Source organism: Sorex araneus, chromosome X (genome assembly GCF_027595985.1).
Source record: "Sorex araneus isolate mSorAra2 chromosome X, mSorAra2.pri, whole genome shotgun sequence".
NCBI lineage: Eukaryota > Metazoa > Chordata > Mammalia > Eulipotyphla > Soricidae > Sorex > Sorex araneus.
This window is the reverse complement of record NC_073313.1, coordinates 176,460,542-176,475,218: the sequence shown is the minus strand read 5'-3', so window position 1 is coordinate 176,475,218 and position 14,677 is coordinate 176,460,542.

Below are 14,677 nucleotides of genomic sequence, written 5' to 3'. Positions count from 1 at the left end.
GATTCGGGTTGTTAGGAATTTGAATGAATCGATGCTCATGGCCAAGTTTGTGTTGACAAGGACACCAACACCACCGATGCCTCCACTGTCACATGTTCCGAGGAACAGTTCTTTTACAGTGCCAAAAACGGCATAATGTGCTCAATGCCTTCTCATCTTGGTCAATCCAATGATGTCATAGTTGATCTTCTGTGCTTCGACCATTGTTGGGGTCTCAGCAGCCAGCCTGAGATCCTGGCCAAATCCCCTGCCTCTAGAAACAGGAGCAGTCTCTATTCACAGGGGCCCAGAGCCCTGTGCCAGCACACCACCCAGAAAGTCACTCTGGTTGAGGAGATAACGGGATGAGGGACCTGATAGTTATCACTTGCCTAAACTAACACACACAGCCTTGAGAGTAGGAAATATAAGTAATTAGCTAACATCTGTAATGAGCTCAACGAGGTGTACGTGACACACATGGTGAATGTGAAAACCAAGGTGTGCGCGATGAGTGTAGGCTGCCCTGAAGTTCATGTATTAGAAACCCTGTGTGAGAGCTAATAAAATGAGAGCTGCTTGACCTCCAGCTTTCCCCCCTCTGCGTGGTTCTTTCTTGGTGGTGCAGGTAGTCTGTGGTGTGCAGAGGAGGAGGGCAGAGGCTTCTTCCTCTCCCACACCCTCTCCTAATGGGAGTAAATCTTGTGGCTTGGGGGATCATACTCCAGTTTGCTGGGGTCGACTGGCCAGGACCCTGACACCATCAGGTCCTCAATGGATGCTTGTCGGGCTCTCCGAGAGGGATGGAGGCTTTTAGGGCAGCCTCCAATCGCCAGAAGGCCGAATCTAAACACTGGACATAGGAGTCTCACTGTGGACAGTTCCACAACAAAACTGACCATATCATATTCAATCAATGGTTTTGCCTGACTGATGTTGCTGTTATCCCAAAATTCCAAACAGGATCAGACCACCATCTCCTTCATGTGAAATTCTACATCTCAGATAGGGGAGAAAGGGCTAAAAAGTTTAAGAAGAAAACACTCAGAAAGGCCACCAACTGGGAGCTCTTTGGCACTACTGCAGCAATATGGGAAGACGCCGTTGTTGGAAATATCAGTGAGGAATAAGATCGACTGGTTCAGCACCCCTATGATCGTGTGAGGAATGCAGAGAGAGAGAAAGCCACAAAAAGTTGACTGTCTTCGGAAACTCTTGAGCTATTTGCCAACGTGGTCTGGCGCAAGCCTCAGGCAATCACAAGCTAATGTCTGAGCTTGCAAAGCTGTGCAGAGAAGCAATAAGGAAGACCTCAAAGAGAGAAGAGCAGCAGTGGTGGCCGATGCAGCAGAAGCTGGGAAAAGTATTTGCAACATCCACCTGTTTTTCGCCAACTATAAGACCAAGGTGACTGCCCTCTGACATCCTCATGGATCTATCACGTCTCACAGTAGGGCAATGGAAACGGTTATCCAGGACTTCTACTTGGATCACTTTGATAGTCACGTCCATCTGCCCACATACCAAATTCCACAGGATGGATATGTCATTTCCAGTGATAGCCCTTCTGAAATCCGACATGCCATTTTGTCGGTAAAGAAGTGTACAGCACCCAGTCCAAACAAGGTCAGACCTGAACACCTGAAGAATCTTCCATTAGCACTCATCAATACACTGGCTCATCTCTTCACATGCTGCCTATCTGAATGCAAGGTTCCATCCCACTGGAAAAAACAGCAGGACTCTCCTGTTATACAAACAAGAGAGACATCCACAACATCGGAAACTATCGCCTGATCTGCCTGTTGTCCGTCGTCTATCAGTTATTCACTCAAGTCATCATAAATAGGATTGTCAGGACACTAAACGAAGGACAACCATGTGAGCAAACTGGGTTCTGAAAAGGATTCAGCATGATTAACCATATCCACACGATGACCAAACTCATTGAGGTTTTATGAGAGTTTTAGATGCCACTCTGTCTAACATTCATCGTTTTAAGAAAGCCTTTGATTCCGTTGATTCTGTTGAGACTGAAGCGGTCATCAAAGACCTAGCCAAACAAGCTGTTCGAACTCAATATATCAGGATCCTTCATGAACTGTATTATGGATTCACCACCAGGATCTCACCATTCTACAAAGAAGTGATCATCAATGTAAAGAGAGGGGTTGGGCACGGCGACACCATTTCACCAAAACTCCGCTGCCACCCTTGAGAACATCATGTGATTACTGGAATGGGGAGGAATGGAAGTGAAGGTTGGCAACTACACCACCTCTGCTTCACTGATTACATTGTTCTCATAACACCAAATATCAACCAAGAGGCACAAATGCTGGAGCCTTCCACCAGGAGTGTGGAAAGGTCAGACTGCAGCTGAATCTCACCAAGACAATGTTCATGAGAAACAGACTAGTTCCTGATGTTTCATTTGCCCTCAACGGAACAAATATCTCCAAATGAAGCAGTTATGTGTACTGAGGTCGAGAACTCAATATGACAAACAATCTGGCACCTGAACTGCACAGGAGCAAGAGAGCAGAATGGAACGCCTTCAAGAGCCTTGAAGAAGAGGACAAAGAACCTCCAGCTCTGGGCACATCTTTTCAACTCCACCATTCTTCCTGCACTAACATATGCCTCAGAGACCTGGACCCTATGAAAACAGGAAAAGAACACTATTTGGGTATCCCAAAGAGGAAACTAAAGAGTTATGTTTGGAGTATCACATTTCACTCAAGTGAGAGAAGGAATCCGGAATTTTGACCTCCGTTGACAATCAAGAATCAGAGATGCTGTCTTGTTTGCCAAGGCGTCAAAAATTAGATGTGCTGGACATGAAATGCGGTTTTGAGATGACCGCTGGACTAGAGCTGTTACCGACTGTATTCCAAGGGATGTCAAATGGCCACGTGGCCGCCCACCTATGAGATGGTCAGTCTTCTTCATCCAAACCCTGAATGAATGATTTGAGGCTCTTCATGTTCCTAGGGTGAGCAGATGCCTTTGGGCTACACTAGTACGCGACAGGGACAAATGGCAACGTACTGGTGCTCAGTGGAACAAATTGATGAACAACAGGATGACAAGTGATACAAGTGATACTTTCCTTCAGAGGCATGTCAATGATTCATTCAATTTTGCAGTCTTATAAGTGGTCTTTATAAACACAATTAATTACAAAAATTCATTTTAACCATCACTATCAGAAGGTTAACCATCACTATCGGAAGGTCTACCCCAGCAATTCTCAAACTTCAGCTTATATAAGAATTACCTGAAAAACTTATAAGACAAGATGGATGGGTTTCAGGATTTCTCTTCCAATAGGACTGGGGAGAAAGTGAAGAGAAGTGAAAAAAAAGGCTCGTCCAGTGACGATTCCAGTGATAAAGTTTGTGTTAACGGCTTTGCATTACTTTGGAGAAACTGACCCTGTGCTACAGTCATTGCTTGTATTTAGGTTCACATTAAGTTAACAACACTATAGTTAGATTTTTTATAGTCAATATATTAATGAAGAACCTATAACTTCAAAATTTTTCATTGCTGGCTTAAAGTACATTGTGAATTTGGAAAAGCCAAGTTTATCATCTAAAATTCTCTAGGATTCTCTTATACCAAAATCTTTCTCTCTCTCTCTCTCTCTCTCTCTCTCTCTCTCTCTCTCTCCCTCCCTCTCCATCACTCTCTCCCTGTTTATATGTATATATATAATATTTAAACTTTATTCTATATTTACTTACCGAGGCACCATTGGGAAGAACGAGTAAAGAGAGGATGCTAAAGCCTCAGGGCTAGGATGAGTGGAGATGTTACTGGGCCCACTCAAGCAAATCAATGATTAATGGGATGACAGTGACAGTGACGTATATTCATCATTTTTTACTTTATTTACACACTTAAGTCATGCCCCAAACAATATTCTTAGAAATATTTTTGAGGAAAGGAAAGAATTCTTATCACTTTTAGCTCCCAAATTCTCAACCCAAGAATTTCAGTTCCTGGGTGAGAAATCTGCCAGCTGCTGTGGCTTAAAATCCATCTTTCTGGCACTGATACCCCCTTATCAGATTAGTCCTGTGACAAGCAATTAAGAAGAACTTTGCCAACCTCTCTCAGCACCTGAAACTCATTAAGTAACCAAATGGCTTAAGTCTGAGTGTTTGTTCAGAAAAAACAAATGGTGCTGATTTGTCAGGGACCCCCCAACAGCAGTAGTCAAATGTCTATAAGAACCTACCTAATGCTTTCCATATGGAAATCCATAGACATAAAATCCACAGACATTAAATAGTACAGTAGCTTTTACCTTACCAAGCTACAGCATTTATGATTTTCCTTTTTTGTTTTGGAAGAATACTTCAGAAAACTCATGTGTAGAGATGCTCTTGAATGTTACTTGGAATGGGTATTGGATATATCATGTTTCACATATATATATGTATATATATACATATATATATGGTATGGTAGAATTACTCAGAATTACTAGAAAAAGGGAGGTGCATACAAACAAAAACCAACATCTACAACAGATACCTTCAATGAGGACTTGATCCTACTCATATCTTACTCATAGATACAGATGCGCCTAATCCTACCTCTTCAAGCTACCTTTGGGGCGGGGTCTGGGGGTGGAGGGGCACAACACTCAAAGTAAGTCCCCTTACTTTTTTTTTTCTCTTTACAAGGTAAAATATGTGGACTGCATGGTAATATTGTTACGTGGACTGACCATGATCATTTCATTTGTGTAAAAAAACTAAGGCACGCCGAAGGGTGTGTGCACTCGCGGGCTCTCCAGGCGGCTCCGTGTTCGGTGCTCTGGTGTGTGGCTGTTACAGGTCAAGGGCAGGCGACGGAAGGAAGAAGGCCAAACTGGTTGCTCTATCAGTTTATTTCATTCTCTCTCTCTCTCTCTCTATGCTTCTCTCCCGGTTCTGAATCTCTCTCTGGATTTGTGGATCTGGCCCTCTCTGTTCTTCTCCTGTGTCCTCTCATGTGTCTCCTTCTCTGTCTCTTCTGTCTTCTTCTTCTGTCTTCCCTGTCTTCTTCTGTCTCTCCTGTCTTCTTCTTCTGTCTCCTGTGGCTCCTTCCTCTGTCTCTTCTGTCTTCTTTCTCTGTCCCCACCCCCCTGTCTTCTTCTGTCTCCAAAGTAAGTCCCCTTACATTGATTGAGAGGCTACTTCCCACCCTAATTTATGCTTTGATAAGTGAATGGAAAGTACTCATAAAGTCTAAATGTAAAGAATTAAAACTTCTACTGCTCCTTAAAGACTCTGATCCGGGAGGTTCTACTAACCCATTTTGGCACCCAGAGACTTATAGAAATGCATCTAGATTGTGAGCTGAGCTACAACCCCATGCCACCTGGGGACGGAGAAGGATTTTCTCTCCCAATGCTTTCTTTCTACAGGGAAGATGGCAGCAGCAGCAGCACCAGCGCCATGCCATTTTCTAGGATTCACAACCCAGAGGTAGGAGCTTGTAGTGACGTGGCACACAAGAGATCATGGGGTGTTACCGGCATGCCCTCGGCCCAGATGAGATCCGGAGCAGCCGCGCACGACACGGCCCCTCTGCTCCTTAAAGACTCTGATCTGGGAGGTTCTACTAACCCATTTTGGCACCCAGAGACTTATAGAAATGCATCTGGACTGTAAACTGAGCTAAAACAACAGAAATCCAAAACCTCGCAGCTGCAACAGCAGTCACGCAAGCTCCTATAATCTTCATTCTAAGCCATGGAAAACAAACTATCAAATGATGCCTTTTCAGCAAGATTGATTGTTTGGGGAAAATTCTGAATAATAATAGTCAGTTCTCTGTTGAAATATGGCATGTATCCAAAGTATAGAGAGAATAAAGTGAAGATCAATATATGACTGAGACTTAAACCTTAAAGCTTTGTAACTTTTGTCATGGTGATTCAATAAAATAAAAATTAAAAAAAAAGAATTAAAACTTCTAGCTCACTAGTGTCACCCACTTGATGGGAAATAAAGTTCTTCTAAGTCTAATTTTCCTGAACATATGCCAATTACTAGAAGATCCACAAAGGTACTGGAGTAACTCATGCATAGTGAGGGGTTGTTAAGTATGTAGCTATTATTAAATGAAAAAACAAAGAAAAATTATGCAAACTGTAATGAGTTTCCATCTTGAAGCAAGAAAACCAAGACAAATCATCAGAAAAAATTTAACTGATGAGATTAATATGTCCTGCTGATCTTAAACTGCTATAGACTTGGTGCCCCTTTTCTGGGCATGAAGCAGCAGACATGTTACTCATTCCAGGCAACTGGAGCAGTTTGTCTCATATTTTCCTCTACTTTAAAAAGCAAACAACAAACAAACAAACAAAAAACAAGGGCTGGAGCGATAGCCTTGCATGCGGCCGACCCGGGTTCAATTCCCAGCATCCCATATGGTCCCTTGTGCACCGCCAGGAGTGATTCCTGAGTGCAGAGCCAGGAGTAACTTCTGTGCATCACCAGGTGTGACCCAAAAAGCAAAAAAAAAAAAAAAACCAGAATATCACCATGAAGTCATAGGAAATCACTCCTAATTAAACAGCAATATTTTAAATTAGTCTCTCAATAAAATTATAGCAGAAGTTCTACTGACTATTAACTAGGACTATTAATTATACCACAAGAATTTTTTAAGGTTAAAAAATGATGATTCACATATAACAGTGTCACAAATTATTCTTTTTGTTCAAAAATTAGGGAGGAAAATATATTTTGTTCTGAATGTCCAGAAGTTTAAATTACCAGATCTGTAAAAGATTGGAGAAAAAGAAAGATTTTGAGGGATCCTGAATCAAATATGGAAAATAAAGAGGAGGATCCAACCTAGAATATGTGTCTGACTTGGAATCATGCTTCAGTGGCTGAGAACAGGGCCAGGGTATCAAAGTAAAACTTACAACTGATGCAGACACAGTCACTGAGGGCATCTAATGTTCTGAGGTCTTTATCTCCTTTATGCCACTGGAGATATTAGAAAACAACCTGTTCATTGAATAAGATACATTTTGACTATTCTGGCCCTATCCAAAGTTTTATCCAAATTTATCTTTAAGCCAATCAACAGAATATACACTTCCTATGGCATTGGTGATCACAAGCAAAGGAATTTTTGTGGGTCTTCAATAGATACTTGACGATGAATTTTATTATAAATCAGAATTATAAACCAGAATCCAGGCACAAAATAGATTCTTATGGATAGCTGTTGAGCAAATGGTGGTATTCAAAAGTTAAAAGTGGTATGCAAAGAAATAGTGATTAGAGGGACTATTAAAAGGTGAGGTTTGGGAAAGAGCTATTCATATAAAACATATGCTAAGAATTTATTGAGGAGCTCTATCAGGAACTGTGGTGTGGGTCCTTAATATGATGCAGGTCAGGTTGGAGGCTGCCTCCCATTTGGAATAGTCCAGTGATACAGCTAGAGGAGAGTCTCACCTGGGATGCTGAGAGCAGTAAGCAGAAAGTCAGGAAGGAGCTGTGGGGCAGGGCCCTTAATATGATGGTCGGGTGTGGAGCCCACTAGGAATTTAGACATTTCTTAAAGGTAGAGAGGAAAATATATATTGAGTGAGAGTAAGATGAGGTGTGAAATAATCTTATTTATGGTTTTAAATGATCAGATTGCTCTGCTACTAGAATATAAGCATAAAAGCATGGAGAAATGATGCAGAACTATTGTGATGATCAAGTTGAATCTTGAGAAAAGGGAAATAAAAGTAGAAATAGAGCTTTGTGTCTATATGAATAGACATGCAGTAATTCAGGAGTAACCCTGGGTTCTTACTGCTAAGTATTCTGAAAGGTTCTATATACTAAAATAATTAGTGCCTCCTTCAGAAAATGTGAGGCTGTTCGATTAGTATCCCTCAGCACAGGTCCTCAGGACTTGTCAGGCTTTGAATCACATGTGACTGACTCACTATGACAGATATGTTAGAGTTGGAAATGGATATTAATATGGTCACCATGTCACAGTTCTGAAAACCAGGGAACACAAGGAATTACAAAGTAAATATTGTCAATGTTTAGACTTTTTGTTAAGTTCTTGTGTTGAGGACACATATTCCCTTATTGTGCCTTTTTCTATCTCATAAAATCCCAGTAAAATCAGGAACTCATAAAGGATCACTTGTTGGGTTGTAATATGCTTCATTCCCTAAGCATCTCGCATAAACCCAACTATGAAGCTCAATCAGTTATGAATAAAAATTGGATATATAATCAAATTGTCAGTTATACCAGACAACTTTACTGCTTTATTGAAAGCCTTGGTTCATAGTAAAATAAATGTCTCTCACCAATTGGCTCCTAATTCTATACACAGGTCTTTCATATACTTTCTTCTTTACATCTTTTCCCTATGACCTCTTTCCTTCATTAACATTTTGTAGTTATTGTAGGACAAATTGGTTTGTCCTTTCTGCCTTGCCACAGGGAGCTTAGGTTTATTGGGTTACTCCCACCACAGTGCTCCCATTGATTTGTGCTTATTTGTTTTCTTTTACAAGCCTAACATTTTTTTTATTTATTTATTTTTACACCAATGGTCCCAGCATCCCTCACACCACCCCCCACCCTTCCCCCATTTCTGTGGAAGGGCATTCCCTTTTGCTCTCTCTCTCCTTTTGGGTATTGTAGTTTGCAGTAGAGGTATTAAGTGGCCATCATATTTGGTCTATAGTCTACTTTCAGCCTGACTCTCCAATCCTGAGCGGGCCCTCCTAGCACTCTTTACTTGGTGGTCCCTACTCTATCTGAGCTTCCTACCTGCCTCCCCCCCACCAGCATGCAAGGCTGGCTTCTAAGCTGTGAGTAACCCTCCTGGTACTTATCTCTGCTGTTCTTGGGTGTTAGTCTCCCATTCTGTTACTTTATATTCCACAAATGAGTGCAATCTTTCTATGTCTGTCCCTCTCTTTATGACTCATTTCACTCAACATGATACTTTCCATGTTGCTCCACCTATAAACAAATTTCATAACTTCATCTTTTCTAACTGCTGCATGTTATTCCATTGTGTAGATGTACCAAAGTTTCTTTAAACAGTCATCTGTTCTCGGGCACTTGGGTTTTTTTTCCAGATTCTGTCTATTGTAAACAGTGCTACAGTGAACATGTAAGCACAGATGTCATTTCTGCTATACTTTTTGCATCTCCGGGATATATTCTCAGAAGTGGTATTGGTGGGTCAAATTGGAGCTCTATTTCTAATTTTTTGAGAAGCATCCGTACTATTTTCCAAAAGGGCTGAGCCATTCGGCATTCCCACCAGCTGTCTGTGCGTGGTTGACTTCTATCTTCAGTGCATCATGGTCTGCAAAGGTAGTTGATACAATTTCTATCTTCCTGATTCTAATTGAGGTATGTTTTGTCACCTAGCACATGGTTTATTTTGGAAATGTTCCATGTGAACTAGAAAAAAAATGTGTATTTCTTTTTGGGAAGCAAAGCCCTGTATAGATCTCAGAGCCCTCTCTCTCCTATCTCTTCCTTCAAAGCCAGTGTTTCTTTGCTGAGTTTTAATCTTATAGATCTATCTAGAGGTGATAGGCCAGTGTTGAAGTCTCCAACTACTATTGTGTTGTTAGCAATGTCCTTGTTAAAATCTGTTAGCAGTTGTTTTAAGTATTTAGCTGGTCATTAGATATGTACAAATTTAGGAGTGTGATTTCTTCCTGCTGTACATATTCCTTGACTAATGAAAACTGGCCTTCGCCATCCCTTCTAATCTTTTTCAACCTGAAATCTATGTTGTCAGATACTAGTATGGCCACCCCAGCTTTTTTGAGGGAATTGTTTGCTCTCAGGATTGTTTTCCATCCTTTGACTTTGAATCTGTGTTTGCTCTGACTGTTCAGATATGTTTCTTGTAGGCAGCAGAATGTTGGGTTTAGTTTCTGAATCCATTTTGCTACTCTGTGTCTCTAAATTAGTGCATTTAGGCCATTGGCATTGAGGAAGATTATATTGTCATGCCATCTTTCTGTAGGGGTTTGTTGCACTTGTAGTTTTTTCTTATCTTACAGTAGCCCTTTTAGTCCTTTTTTAAAGTTTGGTTTTGACTCTATGAAGTTCCTGAGCTGTTGGTTATCCATGAAATAGTGTATCATTCCTTCAAGTTTGATTGAGTTTAGCCGGATATAGTATTCTTGGTGAGGTGTTCATTTCATTAGGATTTTTCACAATATTCTCCCATTGTCTTCTGGCTTGGAGGGTTTCCTCTGATAGGTCTGCTGTAAATATAAGGGATTCTCCTTTGTATGTGATTTCCTTCTTTGACCTTGCTGCTAGTAGTATTGTGTCTCTATCTGTGGCATCCATCATTCTGACTATGATATGTCTTGGAATCTTTTTATTAGGGTCGCTTTTAGCTGGCACCCTTTGGGCTCCTTGGATCTGGATGCCCACATTCTCCAGGTCTGGGAACATTTCAGCAATGATATTTTTAACTGTGGCTTTTTCATTGGGGTTGTCTCCCTGTCCTTCTGGTACTCTGATGATTTTAGTGTTGTTCCTCTTGAAATCATCCCGTAGGTCTCTGATTTGCCCAAGAGCTATTTTGAGGTCTTTCCCCATTATTTGTTGTTGCCTGTAAGCTTCCTGCAGAAACCTGGAAAAGGGAGAAAACTGGGAGCAGCTCTAGAGGGTAGCTCAGGGGTGGATGGGATGGTCCTCGGGGAGATGGGATGGCTCAGGGTCTGAGGAGACACCTGAGGCACAGGTGCAGAGGAAGTGGCATCTGGGGTTTAATTACCGACCTGGGAAAGGGAGAAAACTGGGAGCTGCATTGGAGGGTGGCTCAGGGCAGATGGGATGGTGCTCAGGGAAGTGGGTGGCTCAGGGTCCAAGGAGACCCCCAAGGCATGGGCTCAGTGGAAGTGGAGTCCCAGGTTAGATTATTGACCTTGGAAAGGGAGAAAACCAAGAGCAGTGCTGGAGGGTGGCTCAGGGATGGATCCATCTGTGTTTATTTGTAAACTCTTTCCTTGTGTTCTGCTTCCCCAACAAGTCAATCACCTTTATCTCCTAATCAGACTCTCTTAACTTGTAAATATTGCTTTTCTCTTCTCCTTACATCCTTTGCATAGTTAATTCAGAGTAATGTCCTTTTTGTATAGACACAGGAAGACAGTTAATGCTATGCTTTTATAACTTGGGAGTTAATTGACTCCAGATAGCATCACCTCCTAAACATCTGCTCTCTCGACTTAAGCCTCAGTTGCCCTTACTTCCTAACAACTCAAAAGTAGGGTCCCGTAGAGGGACTGGACGGACCCAGGGCAAGTGGTGAGCTACCATGGCATCTAAATGGGCCTGGCAAAAGCACCATAAGAGCATGGTCATGGACAAATTCTGTCATGATCCAAAAAGTAACAACTAGATTAGGACCCTGCTAGGGTTAGGAAAGATTAATCTGGCCTGAGCACTATAGTCTGAGATCTATAGCGAGATGTCCCCAGGAGAGCCATCTTACAAGCTTAATGTATCTTTTACTATGTACATAAAAATAATATTAAGAACTAGAATTATGATGTTAATTAAGATGTTAATTAAGTTATTGAACTAAGGGAAGGAAAAAAACCCTTAAGTGTCATTTAGTCCTTGAGCCTGATCCCCTGGTTGCAGGTGATAAGGAAGGGCTTTCATATGTTGATTGTGCTATGGACCTGAGTATGTGGTTACTATCCCCCATGGAGGGAGTTGGAGTTGGTGAGAGGCTAGAGCGCAGAGAGATGAGCAAGGGAGACAGGAGAGATGAGTGAGGGGGACAGGAGACAGGAATGAGGGGCTTAGTGAAACTGGAACAGGTGCATGGGAAGAATAGAATAAACGGCAACATTCACCAACCAGCCTGGCCCTCGTTCCCTCTGTGCATCCATGGCATTGGCCGTCTCAGGTCGGGAGCAGCATAAGACCACCGAATTTAGGTGGCAAGAGAGAGCCAAGGAATTCCTAATGATTTCATGATCACACAGTTATAGTAGCACTAATATCCTTCAAGACCCAAAAGAAATCTTAATCCTTTGAAGATGTTTCCTTCCAAATAAAAAATATTCTCAAATTTCTGCATCCCACTCCTCAACACCAACTGGAAGAGAGTCCATGTCAGATGTTAAGCAAGGTAACCATGGGTCTTAATGTCACTTTCTATTGGAAAGATAGATAAGTAATACAATGTAGTTGAAAGAACCCTGCCCTAAAGAACCCACGTCTTAATCCTCAGAACCTATTAATGTTATGTTACTTGGCAAGAAGGAATTGAGGTTACAGATAGAGCTAGGGCTGCTAATAAATTGCCTTTAAAAGAAGATTGTCTTGGATTATCTAAAGAAGTCCAATATAATCACAAGTGTCCTTTAAAGTTAGAGAAAGAGGCAGAAAAGTAGGTCAGAGTAGGGAAGAGTTTTAAATACGCTGCTATGCTGCACTGCAGGATTTGAAGAAGGAGTCATAAGCTAATGACTAAAGGTAGCATCTAGGACCTGAGAAAAATCAAGAAAACAGGACCTCCAAGGGATGTAATTCTGCTACTACCTTATCTAGAGCCTTATTTTGGATTTTTGTCCTCTAGAACTATAATAAATCTTTGTAGTTTTAAGATATTACATTTGAGATAATTTGTTATATAGGAAAGTAATGCATACCAGAAATCCAGCGTAAAGTCTAATGTCATCATATATTATACATAGTTTCAGGGTCACACCTATGTTTAGTTCTCAGAGATTATTCCTAGTGGGGCTTTTAATACTTAACATTACCACACCTACTGAATAGTCTCAGCCAATGAAAAACTTCAGAAACAGACCAAACTGCACAATTCTAAACTAACAACAGTGTTTAAACCACATTCTGCTTTTAATCAAAGAGAGCTGCACTTTGCTATCCTAATTAGGGTATTTTGCAGGGCATTATTCTCTCTACTGAGACAATCTTTTTGCAATTTTCCTTATTTACTATAGAACAGTTTTGACATGTAATGGATAATGACAAAAGTTGCACAAGCAGGGGGTAAACAAAAAGTAAATCAGGAAAGGCACTTACATTTCATGCAGCTGACCCATTTTGATCCCCAGCACTCCATATGGTCTCCAGAGAACCTTTCTTCAGGAGTGATCCACGAGCACAGATCCAGGAGTAAATGCTGAGCACCTTCAGTGTAGCTCCAAAACAATAATATAAACAAAAAGTTGCACAAGTGATGTGACTTGCTCAGACACACTAATATGCAAACTCTTACATGCTGACATATACACACAAGGAAAATGTCTGATTGGAAATCCTTCAAACAAGTTCTTTAGAGGAATTTGTCCATGGAACTGATGCTGGAAAATAGCAAAGTAGAGAGTTTGATGGCACTTTTAACGCTATTAAATCTATAAAAAGTGTGCCAAGAAAATTTCAAAAAAATGTGCCCCAGATCTAGACAAATTTGTTATATATCAAATTGGGAACAGAAAACATGTCTAAATACATCATTGTATAGGGAATTTAAACAAGACAAACTAAAACGTAACTGCTCTCAGACTCTGGGAACAGGGAGTATCTAAGCTGCATCTCTTAGAAATAGGGGATGTTCTAAATAACAAAGTATTTCAAGTACTGAACAGTTGACACGGAGCAGAGAACATATTTAGCGAATCTTTAGATGAAGATTTCATTCTTTTCCCTTTTCCAGATCTCTGGGTGCATTATAAAGTACAGTCTTTGTTTCCTTTACCTTCCATTAACACCCTCTCCCTAAAGATTTCGTATTACTGCTATAACTTTTAAGGACTGAATAGTATCATATACTATTTTATTTGTACATGTTTATAATAGTTAAGTTTATTTTCCTGGCTCTCTGCCGAGATGCAACCCGGGTGGCCGCATGTTTGTATGGCCGCTCTGCTGCTGACTGACCACAATTCGGAGGCCAGATAGACTACTTTTGGTACCAGCAGCTTGCAGCAATGTCTCTAGCTAAGTCTTAACCCCATGCCAGCTGAGGAGGGGAAAAGTCTTCCTTTCTCATTTTTTTTCTCTTTTCAGGGAAAAATGGTGTGGCATCTGCCATTTTATAAGGACCATTAAGGAGGTACGAACTTGGGTGGCGTGGAAAGGAAAAAAAAAAAGGGATGAACTTGTAACAGTAGGACTCGCGGGCAATCTCATGCCTGCAAGCTCTCCAGGTGGCCACACATTTGTGCGGCCACTCTGCTGCTGATCGACCACAATCCGGAGGCCAGCTAGACTACTTTTGGTACTAGCAGCTTGCAGCAATATCTGTAGACTGTGAACTAAGCCATAGCTGCCCCATGCTGCCCAGGAAGTGAAATGATGCAATTTCTAACATAAATCTCCCTCGACTTAGTTACTAAAATACAGAACTCTCAAACCTTCATATCTCTTCATTCTCAGCAATGGAAAACTAATTATCAAATGCTTCCTTGTTATTAAGGCTGTTTTGGGGAGGGAAACTCCAAGAACAATAGTGAGTTTTGTGTTGAAATATCGAATGTAACCAAGGTAAAGAGAAAGTGAAGTGAAATTTATCAGTTACACAGGGTGTGGGGAGGTATATTGGGGTTTTCGGTGGTGGAATATGTGCACTGGTAAAGGGACGGTGTTTGAGCTTTGTATAACTGACACATAAGCTTGAAAGCTTTGTAACTTTC